Here is an 18,016-nt window from a genome sequence, read left to right as displayed (position 1 = left end):
CATTCCTAGACCGGCGGAGGACTGATTCAACTCCTGCCAGAGTTCCCTGAGTCCTAGCCCCAAGCTTTTTCTCGCCGCGCCCACAAAGCCCTTGCTGGATACCCCTCTCTCATGCACTCAAACCTCTCTAAGATTTATTTTTCCCCACCACGCCTAAGCTCTTAGGGCTTCTGGCTTCATAGTTTATCTCCTTGGTGGCTCGCCAGAGAGAAGAAAGAGGAGTGCAGGACAGCGATCTGAAATAATGACAGAAAGAAAGGGGGAAGATCACATATGACTCTAAGACTCCCAGCTAGCTCCTTCTTCCCAGTGACCTACTGGAGAAATTTAATTAAGAAGATCTATCGGTCAAGTTTCTGGAGGGCCTCTGGAATTCTCCAAGGATCTCCAAGGACTTGAGAAATGTTTTGAAATAGAAAATTAACAATTACGGAATCATTCAAAAAACAAAACAAAACAAACACTGAAATGACCTCTGGCCTAGATATTTCTATTTGCCTTGGTACCCTAAATGTCCTACATGCAGATGTGCATGCACACCAGCTCCACGAAAACCTGAAGATGCCAGGGACTGGGCCCACCCAAGTGGAGTTGCCAGAGTTAACAAATAAAAATATAGCACACTCAATTAAATTTGAATTTTAGACAAATAATTTTTGCGGGCACCTGTAATCCCAGCTACTCAGGAGGCTGAGGCGGGAGAATCACTTGAACCTAGGAGGCAGAGGTTGCAGTGAGATGAGATCGTGCCACTGCACTCCAGCCTGGGCAACAAGAGCAGAACTCTGTCTCAAATAATAATAATAATAACGTTTAATATAAATGTGTCTACTATGGAGTGGGACACATTTTTACTGCAATTTATTTGTTGTTTATCTGAAATTCAAATTTAACTGGACTCCCTAGATTTTATCAGGCTTCCCTAACCCTCAGGCATCTGCCTCTAGGTTCTCCACAGAGGTACTCTCACCTAGGCCCACATAAACATTCTATCCACTAATGTGAACCTCGATCCATTGTGAATTCTCCCTATTTGCATGTAGTCATCTAAAAATTACCCAGGGCTGGGGAGCTGGGGAGTAGTGCATTTTTTTCATGCCTCTTACCACCTGCCTGACCCCTGATCTCACTCAGGAATGTCATCCATGAGTCGAAATCTAGTCATCTAATTTTGGAGGCCCTGCCCCCTCACCAGGCCATGCAGAGACACTGTCCCTGGGACCTGTGGTGCAAGGAAATTGCCCTTATTGATGGCCATGGCCCATGCAATGCTGAAAGGAAGGAGGTGCCCACCTGGAAATTCTGGGGTTTTAAAAGGCTCCCTACCCAGAGAGATCCAACCAGACTGCACTTGCCCTTGAGTACTAGGAGTACTCAAACTCACCAAATGTCAAAGACCTTTGGCATCTCGGAAGGTTCTTAGCTCACCCGTTCTAAATTCTCCCTCCACAGCAGTCCTGGCAGAGGAAGTTTGGGTTAAGAAAAAGGCTAAAAGTACAGGCTCGTGTAAAAAGTTTAATTTCCAGATGCTAGAGAAAATCAAAGAAGTGGCTTAGATTGCTTTTTCTGGTTTCTAAGGTAACATCACAGAGATGTCCAGGTCAGTGGGGGTGCTGTCATAGCAGCTCTCTTGCTAAAGGGCCAGAGGAGTGTTTTGTGCCTGTTATGAATGGTCCCGACCCTGTACTCCATAGAGACAGACCATGGCCCTGGAGCCAGGGTCTCAGGACATCTCTTATTCTTTTCCTGGCACTCAGCCTGGAGAGCTGGGCATCCGCCAAGTGGGTGGGCTGTCTCTTCCAATAGAAAAGGGAAAAGATCTCCCAAGTCTCTGGTAGGACTCCTTGAAACATCTCCCTTGGGGCTTTTCCCTTGGTCGGCATGTGTGAACAAGACTCCCTCATGTTTCTGACTCACTCTGAAATGAGTTCTGCCCAGAGCTCGGGTCTCTAGCTGGCAGCTTGGCAATGAGCCTGGGATAGTGGGGAAAGGAGGCATTCTTCCCAGGTTTCCAAAGCTGACTTGCCTCAGAGACGCAAGCCCCCAGCCAGCCTTCTTCTAGGCTTCTATTTCCAGGTTGGGAGAATGGGTTCACTGAGCCAGCCAGATATTGTGGGAAGGAACAAAGAGATGATGTCTGTGAACGTATGGAGAATTCTCAAAAAAATAGGGCTGAGATCCAAAACATCAGGCATCTTGCAAAGGTAAGATATAGTTTAAAACTTTCAAAACAGATTTTATATCTCCAGAATCTCTCCCTTGAGAAATTCAGAGTCTGATCTCTGGTCTCCTTGGAACCAATCAATTAAAAAAAAAATTGAGCTACAAGGCTTCCAAAGGGGGAGGGGGGGGAGGCCAGGTGCAGTGGCTCACGCATATAATCCCAGCACGTTGGGAGGCCAAGGTGGGTGGATCACCTGAGGTCAGGAGTTCGAGACCAGCCTGGCCAACATGGCAAAACCCAGTCTCTACTAAAAATACAAAAATTAGCTGGGTGTGGTGGCAGGCGCCTGTAATCCCAGCTACTCAGGAGGCTGAGGCAGGAGAATCGCTTGAACCCAGGAGGCCAAGTTTGTATTGAACCGAGATCACACCATTGCACTACAGCCTGGGCAACAAGAGCGAAACTCCATCTCAAAAAAGAAGAAGAACAATGAGAAGAAGAGTTCAAACTGCAGCAAGAGGAACATTGTGGGACGCTGCAGGAGTTTCCTAAGCATGAAACTTGTCTAGCTTGAAAACTGATGGAAGAATGAACTCCTGTCGTTCAGCACCTTGCAGAGTTGACATTCCATGAAGACACAGAATGCCCAAACCCTTCGAGGTGAGAGAAGAAGAGGACTTCTGTGACAGCCAAGCAGCACTCACTATCAGAAAATCCATGGCGATGTTCTCATAAAGGCTCTTTGGGTTGCAAGGAACAGAAACCCCCTCCAACTAGTTCAAGGGAATAGAGGGGTGGTTGAAAAGGTACCAGGAATGTCATGGGAAAATGGGGAAGATGTCATGGGTCCCTGGAACAGGAAAACCAAAAGCCTTTGTGATCCAGGGCCATTGTCTCCTGATTCCATCCTCCTCGCCTGCTGCTATTCGTTCATCTTATCCTTCTTCCAATATTCCATCCTCCTAAGGCTTCTCACCTCCCATGACTGCCCGTAACTGATCCTTCCTCCTGTGTGCCTTTCATTCTTTCATTTATGAAAGAGAGAATCAAATTGTCCCAGACTCACCCGTGGGTGGATTCCGATGGGATCAGGTGTCCTGCCTTGAGCAGTCACTGTGATGGGGCAGGAGACGTTCAAAGCACTGAGGCTCGCTCCCTGTGAACAGAGGCAGGACAGGCAATTATCACTAGGCCTGGTACAGAAGGAAAGGGGAATACATTAAGAGGAGAAGCCAAGGCTATCTTAAAAAGAGAGAACACTCTTTGCTATCCACAGTGAATGTGAAGAGTTGGAACTTCAGGTCGAAAGCCCGTTTACTTATTGAACAGTATGCTTAAGAATGTTATGTATATTATCCTGTTTTGCATTCCCACCATTGTGGGTTAAATTATTTCCGTTTTACAAGTGAGGAGCACCGAAGCTCAAAATGGCACACACCAAGGTCACTCAGCTGAGGGAGGCATCGTGGTCCAACTCAGTTTTGTGTGACTCCCAGCCGGTATGTTTTCGGACAGAGTCAGACTCTGAACAAGGGTGTCCCTCTGAAACTTGAGTCAAATGAGATGCAGACAATTAAAGTCAAGCTACTCTCCAAATCACACTACATGAGGAAGAATGGGATGGGAGAGGAAGGCCAGGGGGAGGTAAATGGATTTTTCTTTCTGAGAAATAGGAAGGATGTAGGGGTAGAAAGATGGAAGATGTGTGGCCTGTCTGAGAACTCTGGGGGGTGAGGCATGGGGTGGCAAAGAAAAATGAAATCCAAGGCCATAGAAAAGTACATACTTTAAAGGAGTGGGTTTTTCTGTTGTTGTTCTTTGTTCCTGTACCAGAAGTGCCTATTAAAAAAAAAAAAAAAAAAAAAAAAAAAAAAAAAAAAAAAAAAACTCTGCTGTTGCTCCAGCAACGAACAGAGCCAGAGCCCTGCAAGGTCTTTGCCAGGTCAAGAGCTTTTTCTATTCCCACTACCCCCCAACATTTCTATTGTCAAGGAGGAAGAGCCGAGGCCGCCGAGACACACCACTCAGAAGACTCAGCAGAAACCCGGACCTTGCTTGAATTAGAAGGGAAGTTAAAGACAGGTATAGGGAGGTGGGTGGGGTGAGGGGGATACTACGGGCTCTGCCCAGTGATACCTGAAGACAGTGACTGAGGCAGAGACCAAAATCAAGCCCTGACGTGGATCTATATGGAAAGTAAAAGCACAGGGAACAGAGAAAAATGCTCAAAGCTAAAAGAGACACACACACACACACACACACACACTCCCAGAGACCCAGAAACAGACACACACACAAAGCGAGAAACATGGGCCAGAGAAAGAAAGGAGGGCTGCCTTGTTTATTCTCGTGAAAGACATCTGGATTTCTCAGTGAGGTCTCCACTTGGGTCCTTCCCTCATTTTCCAGCTGGACTGGCTGGTGGAATGCTGGCTGCAGAGGTGCCGTGAGTCAGCACCAGATCCTAGCTTAGTCCCGCTGCCCCTCTGCTCTGCCCTGTGCCAGACCACACAGCCTTCCGCCCCTTCCTGCCAAGCATGGCTCAGCTCCCTGTCCAGGTAACACACTTCAAAGGCACTGGGGTGAGATGGGGCAGGCTGGGCCAGCCTCAGGATGGGAGCAGTTTCCAAAAGGCCCCAGCCCAAACACTCCTCATCAATTTTCTAGAATGTCTTCCCTCCGCCACTCCCTGCCCCACTTCCCTGACACTTTGAATAACCCCTGGAAGTTAGAACTGGAGAACTCAGTTTTTCACTGGGGCTGTCAGCCTCTTCTGCACTGTGAGTCTGTGCAGTTTTAGTATTGTAGGGTTGGCCAGATGTCAGCCAGTGTCGAAGCACAGCGCTGTAATAACACAATCGGTATGTTCTTCCCTGAAGCTGGTCATGCTCTCTGGGAGAGTCAAAAAGACAAGGGGGTGCTTAAATGGCTAGGAAAAATAGGACATCTATTAAGGTGTGTGTACTATAGAGATGCCCCTGGGAGTGAGTCTTAATCCCCAGCCCCCAGGCTGGTTGCCTGCATCTCTCTGAAGATAATACCTGTATGCGCTTTGTACTAACTGTATGTGTCCAGTCTTCCACAGAAAACCGTAAAGATCTCTGCAATCAGGAAACATACTCAACTTTGTGTTCCTGGTAACACAAAATAAAGCACAGTGCCTGGTGCTGAAGTACTCTCATGAAACATCAGCTGACTTGGATTCATTTGCTGGTGGCTTCTTCTGACTTTTTAAAAATACAACAGAACTTTAGAACCATGAAAACAACTTAATGTTTCTTCCTCTTGTAAGTCCTTTCTCTCTTGTCAATTAGGTTCATGCTTGAGATCTAGCACTGATCCAAGGACTCAGAGCCTAAGGATGATGTATGACCCATATGTCATCTTGGACATGTAACTTAGCCTCTATAACAACATCCAGTAAAACTTTTTGCATTTATGGGAATAGTCTATATTTGCACTGTCCAATACAGTAGCCACTAGGCACATGTGGCTATAGAGCCCTTGAAATATAGGTTGCAGTGAGCCGAGATCACGCTGCTGCACTCCAGCCTGGGTGACAAAGCAAGACTCCATCTTATAAAAAATAAAATAAAATAAAAAGCAATGGATCTGAATAGACATCTCTCCAAAGAAGATATACAAATGGCCAATTAGTACATAGAAAGATGCTTAATATCATTAGTCATCAGGCAAATCAAAACGACAATGGATACCACTTGATACCCAGTAGGATGATTATAATCAAAGAGTCAGATAATAATAAGTGTTGACAAGACTGTGGACAATTGGGACTCTCATACATTGCCCCAGAGAATGGAAAAAGATGCAGCTACTTTGGAAAACAGCCGGTCATTTCCTCAAAAAGTTAAGCATAGAGTTACCATATGACCCAGCAATCTCAATTCTAGGTACATCACCCAAGAGAAATAAAAACATGTGTTCACACAAAAAAATCTTGCATACAAGTGTTCATAGAAGCATTATTCTTAATAGCCAAAAACTAGAAACAACTAAAATGTCCATTGACTGATAAATGAATAAACAAACTATGGTATATCCATACCTTGGAATATTATTCAGCCATAAAAAAGAATGAAGTACTGATACATGCTGAAACATGGTTGAACCTTGAAACCATTATACTAAGTGAAAGAAGCCAGCCACAAAAGACCACTTATTATATGATTCCATTTATATGAAACATCCAGAATAGGCAAATCTATAGACAGAAAGTAGATGAGTAGTTGCTTAGGGGTAGGGGATGTTGGGGAGATTATAGAGTAATAGCTAAATGGCTCAGGGTTTCTTTCAAGGTGGTAAAATATTTTTAAATTAATTGTGGTGATAGTTTCACAGCTCTATGAATATACTAAAAATCATTGAATTGTACACTTTAAATGGTTGAATTGTATGGTGTGTGAATAATTATATTTCAATAAAGCTGTTACTAAAAAGGTACCCCAGATTTCTCAACTAGCATTGATCCTGCTCACATTTCCCAATGGGCTTTAACCAGGCCGCATCTTTCTCTTCCTGTTGCTGTCGCAACGTATGGCAAAGAGAGACCAACCTGCTTATAGCCAATGCCTGTGGCAGAGCCCCATCCGTGTAAGTCTAGAAAAGAGATGGAAGCTTTACTCATGTTTCTTTGGGCCTGCTGGGTAATTGGACTTGGGTTAGGAGTTGGGGGCACTGGCTACTACCCCAGGAGTTCAGGAGGAAATTCACTCTACAGTAGTTGGGTGCCTGCTCTGAATCGGGCCACCTGAGTCAACCTCCTCACTCCTGAGCTCACTGCAGTGCTGCCGGGGTGGTGGCAGGAGGTAGGGTAAGTAGTTCTTACTCTGGGGACAGGGACCACTCTGAGAATCTGAACCTTGGGCATAAATGGCCATCCTGCTAAACAGTGAGGCTGAAAGCATGGAGTTCCTAAGCATGGCCCACACCTCCCAGGAGCTGGTGGGAAAGGAGTGTGCTGAGGCGTGTGAGATCACCATGCTCCTGCCAGCCACCTCTCTCTGAAATCTGGTTGGAGAGATGGCTTGGCCAGCCCTGGAGCTGGGCAGCAACTTGCTCTAAGAGGAGACTCTCAGTCACCCGAGTCAGCCTTCTCATCCTTGAGCTCACTGCAGTGCTGCCCAGGTGGTGGCAGGAGGTAGGGTAAGGCAGGGATGCGGGCTCCCTGCCTCCTGCTTCCAAACCACCTCTCTTCTTTCCCATCCTGCATGCCAGGCACAGAGCTGGCAGAAGCAGGGTGAAGGCACTGAGGAGCAAGTTTGATCTGATTTCCAGGCCTCCATCTGCCTTAACCAATCTCTGCAATGCTGGCACTCTGTGATCAAGTTAAGCCACTACCAAGAAAACTCGAGAAATATAACTGCACACTTCTCTGGGACTCAGGATAAGCAACTTCCTGGCAATCTCAAGAGTCTGCCATCCTACCCAGTTTATCCCAGCTGTTTCACACGCTCATTTCTCTCCATAGGTTCCAGTCTCTTCCCACCTTGACATGATGACAAGCTCTTGACTTCCTTCACCATGGTCAAATCAAACAGGTGCCCTTCATCCCTCCTTCCTTCCTGGAATCACCTCTCTGCCTTCATTGCCTGCACAGAAACCAAGCCCCTCCACCCACACCAAAAAGTATCTACTCCAGCTGTCTTCCTATGTCCACTCCCTGCCTTCGCCTCTTGTCTCCCTTGTCACCAGCTTCTCCACTTCCTCCTCTATTTTGCAGAAAACCAGGGTTTTCCTAGGGCCATTGTACTAGTCAGAGTTCTCCAGAGAAGCAAAACCAATAGGATGGATGAATGGTTGGGTGGTTGGTTGGATGAATGGATGGATGGATGGATGGATGGATGGATGGATGGATGGATTGATTGATTGCTAATACATAGATATACAGATACATAGAGAAATACATAGATACACAGATGAAAGGAAATTTTTTTATTGGATTGGTTCATGCAATTATGGAGCCTAGGAAAGCCAATAGTGTAATTCAGTTTGAGTCCCAAGGCCTAAGAACAAGCGGAGCCTCTGGTGTAACTCCCAGTCCAAAGGCCTGAGAACTGGAGGGGATTGGGGGTGAGATTCAGGGGAACTTTGAACCAGGAGCTCTGATGTCCAAGGGCAGGAGAATATGGATGTCCCAGCTCAGGAAAAGACAGAGCCAGTTCACCCAATCGTCCTTGCCTTTTTATTCTATTTGGGCCCTCAATGAATTGGCTGATGCCAGCCCATGTTGGTAAGGGTGAATCTGCTTTACTCAGTTCACTGACTGAAATGCTGGTCTGTTCCAGAAACACCCTCACAGACACACCCAGAAATAATGTTTTACCAGCTGTCTGGGTGTCCCTTAACCCAGTTAAGTTGACACATAAGTTAACCAGCACAGTCATCAATCTAGCCACTACCTCTCTCTTCCCTCTTCCAAGAACGATCTCTTAGACTGACTGGTTGGTCTGTACTGATGACTCCATGTGGTGGCTCTCATCGACTTCTACTCTCGGCAACCCACCACCCTTTCCCTTAATTCAGGCTTCAGTGGCAGTTCTTTATCATGCGAAACCAACCATGGCTTCCCCAGGCAGGCAGGTTGGCATGGTTAAGTGTGGAGACTGCCAGCTCAAACTTCCTGAGCTCGTAGCCCAACTCTTCTATCTAGTAGCTGTGTGGTCTTGGGCTTGTTTTTTAAGCCATTCAGTGCCTCCAGTCTCAATTATAAAGTAAGTTAATAAATGTGCTTTCCCTTATAAGGCTGTAGTGAAGATTAAGTAAAATAATGCATGTCAGGTGGCTCGCATGTAAGAAGGCTTCTATGAATGTTGGCTAATGGTGTTATTATGGTGATTTTCTTCTTTCTCTTAGAGCATTCCTAGTTCAAGAAGGCAGAGACTGATGCCTCAGTTGCTCCTTTTATTTCCAGACTGTTCTTTCTCTGTTCCTCTTTTCCTCTCAAGCAATAACTCGGGCTCTTCTCCTAAGCTCAGACCAGGTGCTCTCTTCTGCCCAGTGATTCTCTGTGGGAGGTCATGTTCATATTGCCACAGTTTTGCGGATGATCCCTAGATAGGTACCACCAGCCCCACTTGTTCCAGTCCTGTGGGCTCCCCTATACTCAGGACGCTTCACCTGGATGTGCCCTCTCCACCCCCTTTTCTCCACCTCTTGCTTCACTGCTTTCTCTGCCCAGATCATCTGCCCCCAACCCCATCCTCTTGTATGTCCAGACTCTGGAACCTCACCTGCATCCTCCACTGACCCACTTTCCCCAAACACTCACTTCTATAGATCACCAAATTTTCTTCTCCAATAGAGAGAGGAATCACCCCCTCCCTACTTACTAGTCAGGAAATGCAGGTGAGTGTTCAGGGTGTAAGAAGAAAGATGCCCCATAAACATAATACTGTGCCTGGACTGAAGGGCCATGTTTTCATTCTATTTTAAAATCCAGTCAATGGGAATGGGGGGAGCAGATGGAGCTGTGTATATGGGACAGGGTGGCCATGGAGTAATGGGAGAGCCATCTTTTGTGTCTGTTTGAAATTCTCTACAATGAAATGATTTGTGTTAATATAATTAAATAACCAGTCAAATCTTTGGGAATAAAGAAGGTGGGGGAGGGTGAGCCAATGCTGTTTTCAGAGACCCAAATGGTGACAACAGGCAAAAAGTGAATTGCAACTGTCCCCCTTAAACCCACATCTCCCAGTCCCCAGCCAGCCAGTATCCTTCCTGTTTCTTTCTAGGGCAGTGTGCATAGGTAACCTCTGTTTTACAGCTGCGAGAAAAAGGTAGGTAGGTGGATAAATACATATGTACACAGATGATGACAGTTAATCAGTAATGATTAGTGTGTCTGCAGTTTTCAGTCATTTCTGTTTTGGGGGAGTAGGAGATGGGGTCCAGAGACCACTCCAGAGAAGCTTAGCATATGACAGTTTATCTCAGGATTTCTAGAATACAGAGTGTTTTCTCCCTGTATTTCATATTCCGGGTTCTGCCTGAGTCCAAGATTTTACAACTCCCTATGTGTTTGCAGGCCAGAAACCATCTGATGCAGGTGACCAAATCTTTGGGGCCTTTACTGGTGGTGCCTCATTTAAACTTTGACTTTGAACCTCTAGGGTCAATATTGACCTCATTTATTTCTTCCCAGACTATTGAGTAGAATTAAGTCCCATTCATTCCAGACTCCCAGCCCTGGCCCATATCAACCCCTAGGAAATGCCCCAAGTGGACTCCAGCTCTCTCCAACACAGGCATCTCTCCCCACCCCCTACTCTCCCAGGCCCTTTCCCATCTGGTTGGGTTTCTAACTGGTGGCAGACAGCAAGTGATTAGGGAGGATTTAGTAATTATCAACAAAGAAAATTAAAATTTGTTTGGTTTTTTTTTTTGCCTTTAATACTTTAGCAACGTAAAAAAGATAACAAGAAAGAGAAGGTGGCTATTGAGTAATCAAAAGAAAAAATAGAAAGAGGAAAGGAGGAAAGAAATAGACTTCATTCATTTACTCACAAATATTTGAGCATCTACTATATGTCGGTTGCTCTTGTAGGCCCTGGGCAATGCAACGGTGAACACAGCCGTCAAACTGCCTGCTTTCATGGCACTTTTTTCTAGGCAAAATTAAGGCCTAGAAGGACAATGAGAAGAGAGATGCAGATCTGAAAATTTTGTGTATAAAAATATTCACAGAGGCCAGGTGTGGTGGCTCACACCCGTAATCCCAGCACTTTGGGAGGCCAAGGCAGGTGGATCATCTGAAGTCAGGAGTTCGAGACCAGCCTGGCCAACATGGTGAAGCCCTGTTTCTACTAAAATACAAAAATTAGCTGGGTGTGGTGGCAGGTGCCTGTAATCCCAGCTACTCAGGAGGCTGAGGCAGGATAACCGCTTGAACCCGGGAGGTGGAGGTTGCAGTAAGCCGAGATCGTGTCATTGCACTCCAGCCTGGGTGACAAGAGGGAGACTGTCTCAAAAACAAAACAAAACAAAACAAAAAAACCAAAAGGTAATTTTAAAAGACATTGTGAATAATAATTACCACTTGAGTGTGTTATGGATTGAATTGTGTCCCCCAAAATTCATATGTTCAGTCTGAACCTCCAGTACCTCCAAATGTGCCCCTATTTGGAAATAGGGTCCTTGCACATATAATTAGTTAAGATGAGGTCATACTGGAGTCGAGTGGACCCTTAATCCAAAATGGCTGGTGTCCTTCTAAAAAGGGAAAATTTGGACACAGATACACCACAGGGAGAAAACAATATGAAGATGGAAGTCTGCCACAAACTAACGACCTACTAGAAGCTGAGAGAGAAGCCTGGAATAGATTCTTCCAGAAGTGGTGCCTTCAGAGGAAGCACGGCCCTGTTGATAGCTTGATCTTGGACTTCTAGCCTCCAGGACTGTGAGACAACAAGTTTCTGTTGTTTAAGTCATTCCATTTGTAGTACTTTGTTAAGGCAGCTTTAGCAAACTAATATACTTTGTAGTAGGTGCTGTGCTAAGTGATTTACATAGATGATCTTATTTAGTCCTCACAACACCCCACTGATACGTACCATAATCCACTTTACAGAAGAATAAATTGAACCAGAAAAAGTTATGCAACTTGCTCAAGGATGAGCTGCTTTAATAAAAATAAACGTGATACTCAACATTTGGGTCTCAGAGAAACCCACCCTCCACATTTAATCTATGCCAATTGGGTAAATCCCACATCTCTGTCCACTCAGTCTTTTTTTTTTTTTTTTTGAGAGAGAGTTTCGCTGTTGTTGCCCAACCCGGAGTGCAATAGTGCGCTCCCGGCTCACTGCAATCTCCACCTCCCAGGTTCAAGCGATTCTCCTGCCTCAGTCTCCTGAGTAGCTGGGATTTCAGGCACTTGCCACCACGCCTGGCTACTCTTTTGTATTTTTAGTAGAAACAGGGTTTCACCATGTTAACCAGGCTGGTCTTGAACTCCTGACCTCAGAAGATCCACCCGCCTAGGCCTCCCAAAGCGTTGGGATTACAGGCGTGAGCCACTGTGCCCAGCCTGGTCTTTCAATCCTTGCTTTAAATAGATGTTCTCTTGGTTGGCTTGTGGTTAAGATGCTTTTGTTCTCTGCTTGGTAATCGAATTGGTGCATTAACCTGTTGTAAGTCTACACAAGGAGAAGGACCTATTAAGTCATGATGTTTATGCTGCAAACAGTATCTCCTCCTTCCTCATTCACCAACAAATTGGTAGCCAACTCTCCTGGCCCCATGACATCTCTGTATGTAGCTTCCAATATACTCCCCATCACACATACACACATGAGCCATAATACTAGAGACTGTTCATGTTGTTTATATTTAAAGTGTGGTTTTGTCCAAGATTTGACATTTGGTTGTGTGTAGATTTTTTGTCCCAGCTGGTCAAGTGTGTCTGGCCTAGAAAGGAGCTCTCAGAGGATAAGTCCTGAGTCTATTTAAAACCCAATAATTGCCTAGTTAAACTGAGTGACTTCACAGCCTTGCCAGCAGACCAAAAGTTGGAACAGAATCTCTGCAGATCAGCTTCCTGGAGTTCTAGTCAGCTCAAGAGTCTGTGAAACTGTGAACCCAGCTTTCGGTTCATGGTCAAGTGTCTGTGTTCCTTGTATTGATGAGGAGGTAACTCCTTGGGCCTGGACCAAAGAAGCAGTCGCTGAATACCATTTATGCTCTCCTTGACTACAGAGCCATCTTGGATGAGAGTGAAAAAGACAGTGAAGGAGTACACCAGTATTTCTCAAACTGGAGTGATCTAGAGATATATTCTATGCTAATTGTTTTGCAATATATGTGTGTATGTGTCATTTTGCTAATAATCTTGAAAATAAACATATTTTAGGTCATCTGGATGACCACCTAATTCAGCTCTAGAAGACTTTTTTCATTTTCTAAGGCATAGAAGCCAAGTAACACCACTTTCATTGTCATTTGCTGATGAGCGGAAGAGCAGAAGCAGACATGGTCCTGAGATAATGTGTGGAAGCTGAGTGAAGGCTGAGCGACATGGTGCCATGTTACAAAAAGTGAAGATTTGGCAGTACCGTTTTGTTTTGTCAGTAATTTAAGGACTTTTCATGGGGAATCTTGATTATACTCAATTTTTGTATTTCAAGATGACTTTAAAACTAACCACTATGCAAGACATGACTCCATTGTTGTTTTTAAAAAAAAAAAAAAAAAAAAGTAGTGGGAGAGTTAAATCATCAAACAAAATATCAAATGTGCATGCCAAGCTCAAAAAAACTTGCACTGTCACAGTTAAGCCATAATCACATGAGTAGTGATTTATTTTCAGCAAAACATCAACCAAACACCAATCAACACACAAATTAATGTCGTCATTTTGCACTTTGTTGAGTTTGTAACTTTAGTTGGGTTTATTTACATATTAGTTGGATTTTACAGTGAGGTTAGCATACAGAGCATACACCTTAAAATGTTTGTACATATTTAAGTTACATTACAATTAACATATTTTAAGTCCAACAATAGGGCTCTATTGGAATTTTTGTAAAGAGTTTATAAGCTACGTTTGCAATATACAGGATTGACCAGACTAGTATATAAAAGAACATAATAGAAACACATCAACATAGACATTACCAACAGTCAGGCAAAACGATGCAAAGATAAACTCAGGCGTTTAGGAAGATGTTGGAAGACGCTGGAATAATTCAGGGGTGGTAAATATTTTTCTTTTTGTTTTTTTAAGACAGGGTCAAACTCTGTCACCCAAGATGGAGTGCAGTGGCGCAATCACGGCTCACTGCAGCCTTGACCTCCCTAGGCTTGGGTGATCCTCCCACCCCAGCCTCCTGAGCAGCTGGGACTACAGGCGTGGGCTACCATGCCCAGCTAATTTTTGTATTTTTTGTAGAGACAGCGTTTTACCATGTTGCCTAGGCTGGTCTTGAACTCCTGGCCTCAGGTGATCTCCCCACCTCGGCTTCTCAAAGTGCTGAGATAATAGGCAAGAGCCACCACACTCAATGTTTTTCAATTAAAAATAATGTATTAAGTGCCTTCTGTGCTAGAAACTTTACTAAGGGCTCATGACCAAAAGGTAAGGATAGGAGGAAAACCAAGATGAATAAAACCTGGGGCCCTTCAAGATCCTCAGTTTAATGGGGAAGCTGGGACTACAGCAGGTAATATTGATTAAGCACTAACAAGATTTACATGGACTGCCTCACTCAAGTCCCACGACAACCCTTTGAAGCAGACAATATTTTCCCCCTATTTTACTGAAGAAGACACAGAGGATCCCAGGGGCACCAGCAAGATGCACTTAGGAAATCACACACAAGAGTCAGCAAAATCTTCCAAAGTAGATGTGATTTCATCCAGGTTTTTAATGACAATTAGCAGCTCACCAGTTAGCAGTGAAGAAGAAAAGTGTTCCCGTCAGAATGAAGAGTTTGTGCACAGGTGTGGAGGCATGGAAAAGCTTGATTTCTCTAAGGAAAGAAGGGCATAGGGGTTTAGATTGACCCAGCTGGGAACACGGCCAGAGGCAGCTGCTTTAAATGTTTCAGGACTATCCCTTAGCCCCAGTAATGGATCAAATCACATCACTGGACCCATGCTTTCCACACTAGTAGAAAAGCAGTGTTTCCTGCTAGTTTAGATATGAAGTTTAGCTCTTCCAACCAGGGCCATTGCATAGAGCTGTGCAGATTGTGTACTACACAGCAAGAACCCCGTTTAAGTGGTGCTATTCACAGAGCATAGACAGGTACATTCATTATGACAATTTCCTGGAAGAGGCAGTAAAGTTTCCTGTCCTAACAGAATCTGTATTTTATAACAATATTCTGATGAATACAAGTAAAGTATCTTGAGGAAGGTCATCTTTTCCTAATTCACACAAATTTACCCTCTGCACTAACAGTGGTAAGCTAGCTCTTACCACTTCTCCCTCCCAAACTGTGTGAAATCTCAGCTGCTAACCATGCACTGTGATTTTACTTGGCCTTTTCACGGTTCATATGAATCATATTAAACCTGCTTCAAGTAGTTAACACTCTCTCTCTCTCTCTCCTCTTTTTCCATGTGATTCCATTTTTTCTACCTACCCTATCTCTCTCCCACCTAGATCTGGTGCTACCAACACTGTCTCTAAGTCACAACAGATCACTTTTCCTGGTTAATCTCATTTTCCAAAATTGAAATAGCTTCTGAGCGGTCCATTGTAGGAACATGCCAGATCCCATGATCCAAGAAGACAGAAGGGCTCCAACCAGAAACAGTATTTATGGAGCCTGCCCTGCTCTGCCCTATCTGTCTGGAACTGCTCCAGAAGCCTCCTTAACATCAATTCGTGCAGCTATTAACTTATATGCAGCTCACATCGGGATATAAATCACTCTGCGTCACAGCTGGCTCCGGCTCCTTTAACAGCCAGCCTCAGGGTCAATTTAGACTCTAGTTAAATTGCCACCACTGCAAGCACCACTACAAAATTAACTCTAAAGTAGCACATGGTTTTACCCTCAAAAATCACTATAATTCTGTTCTATGAGAAACTACACATAAAACCTAGAAAAATATTGTGCAGAAAGGATACAGAGCTATTTCAGGACAGTGACTACCTCTGTCCAGGGAAGAGGATGCAGGGATGGCATGCATGGGAGGTGAGCTGTTATCTGTCCCACTCTACTTCTCTTTTAACAAAATCTTCAGCTGGGCGCGGTGGCTCATGACTGTAATCCCAGCACTTTGGGAGGCCAAGGTGGGTGGATCACGAGGTCAGGATTTCAAGACCAGCCTGGCCAACATGGTGAAACCCTGTCTGTACTAAAAATACAAAAATTAGCCAAGCACAGTGGTGCGCACCTGTAGTCCCAACTACTAGGGATGTTGAGGCAGAAGAATCGCTTGAACCTGGGAGGTGGAGGTAGCAGTGAACCAAGACCGTGCCACTGCACTCCAGCCTGGGAGACAGAGCAAGACTCCATCTCAAAAATAAAAAAAAATAAAAATCTTCAACAACAACGGCAAAAAGTGAACATGTGTCAAATAAGTGTAGGGAGTGGAGGGCACATGCTCTATTATCTTCTGTTCTTTGAATGTTTGAAATGTGCCATAATTACCGTTTTTTAATTTAACGGGGAATTTTTATGAATTGTGGCTGAAGATCATTTCTGATTATTCCTCAGAGAAGGTTTAGGACACCCTTTGATGAACCCAAAGTCATCAAGTTCCTACCCTGGCCATACCTTTTCTCCAAAGAAAAGTAATCATGAACACAGCATCTGGTGGGACACAGAGGGTTTTGCACCTCAGGCTGGCCTGGTGCTGTTGGGGCAACAGTGCAGTGCCGATGCTGGGGTGGCCTATAAGTGGACCCACAGGGTGTCCGTACCTGTCCTTCCATCCATGCTTTTTCTTCCCCCGTTCCCCCATCCCCGTTGTTAAACACTTCTACCAGTATCTGCTTCTTTCCCTTCGTGAAAGGAGGCGTGTTTCTAATGATGTATCTATCCTGCCACCTAGCCTTCAGCAATATCACTGCAACAAAGTTGCCTCACGCTGCTCTTTAACACAGACTTCAGTCTTGCTGAACCTCCCAGAGCTAGGGAAGGACCTGAACAAGGGGGCACTTTCTTTATTGAACATCACTGTACCTTAGTTTGGGACCAGGACAACATGGCCGCAGCATTAGTATTCTTGATGTGTGTTGGCCTCTGGGAGAGACTGAAGTCAATGTCATGAGGTCTTTAAAAATTGAATAAATTATATAAATAAGCCTGTCTGAGAGTGGTGAGAGTGACACAGAAAAGAGAATGAAGACAAGATCCTTAGCTAACATTTTTCCATTCTAACCAGTAGAATCCACAATACTTTGTGTCCTACTAAAAAGTCTAGCTTTCCCAAACTGTGTTATCAGGCATCATCCTTGAAAATCACTTAGAAACTCACAGGAAATGACCACAGGTAAGGAATCTGAAGCTTTATAAAATAAAAACACTATCTATCCTTTGAAAAGTTATCCAGATAAAAGAGCATAAATCTTTCACTCCGTTGCATTTCTTGAAAGTTGGTTTTGATAAGCAGTTAATCTTTTAAAGGAAAGAGGAGGGGTGATCTCCAGGGAAACGGGACACAAGTGGTTGATATTTAAATACTACTTCCCCGAAAAAGATGCAGTTGACAGGTATAGAAGCTAGTCTATGCCAGAGTTGGGAAGCCCATGACAGCGAAAGCAAGCCGGCAGCAAAGGGGGGTCTCTAGGAAGGGAACATTTGTATCTGGCAGGAATTAATGATCCCCTCCCAATTACCCTGGTTGATGCAAACTATTTTTTTTTTCTACAAGCAATTTTCTAAAGGTGATTGTGAACAGATCTAGACCTCCAGAATGGAGGGAAGGGGAAAATGGAATCAAGTAAGGCTCATAGGCATCCTCCATAATCCCGCATCCTGCAGTAACAACACCAACACCTTCCCACTCCACTGTCATATGTTAATTATGGACTCAGAAACAACACCCATCTGGCCAGTCCTCCATCTTTGGATGAAATTACTATAGACAATCCCAGGCTACTGAGAATTCTTCTTTCTCTCATGCCCTCTCGGGAAGCCTATCCCAGGGTCTCTTGGACAACAGCTCCAGTGTCTGAATCCCTTATAACCTAAGCCCATTTCTAAGTGGAGATAAAGAGTGGCTGCTTAGCACACCAACATGGCACATGTATACATATGTAACAAACCTGCGCATTGTGCACATGTACCCTAGAACTTAAAGTATAAAAAAAAAGAATGGCTGCTTAACATTTACAGTCTTGCAGAGTAACCTCTCTCCATGGCAACCTGTACT

General features: G+C 44.5%; 1 long non-coding RNA gene across 2 annotated transcripts in view; it reads right to left on the bottom strand.

Moving 5' to 3' along the window:
* The window catches only part of LOC104005375 (uncharacterized), a 92,856-nt gene extending 89,499 nt beyond the window's left edge, over positions 1-3,357 (bottom strand). For both annotated transcript variants that reach the window (XR_010150239.1, XR_008546864.2), the window contains exon 1: positions 3,231-3,357. This is a non-coding gene — a long non-coding RNA (uncharacterized LOC104005375). The remainder of the gene's footprint in view (positions 1-3,230) is intronic.
* Positions 3,358-18,016: the final 14,659 nt, after the last annotated feature.

The sequence above is a fragment of the Pan troglodytes genome, chromosome 13, assembly GCF_028858775.2.
Source record: "Pan troglodytes isolate AG18354 chromosome 13, NHGRI_mPanTro3-v2.0_pri, whole genome shotgun sequence".
NCBI classification, from domain to species: domain Eukaryota; kingdom Metazoa; phylum Chordata; class Mammalia; order Primates; family Hominidae; genus Pan; species Pan troglodytes.
This window is presented reverse-complemented; position numbering and strand designations above follow the sequence as displayed.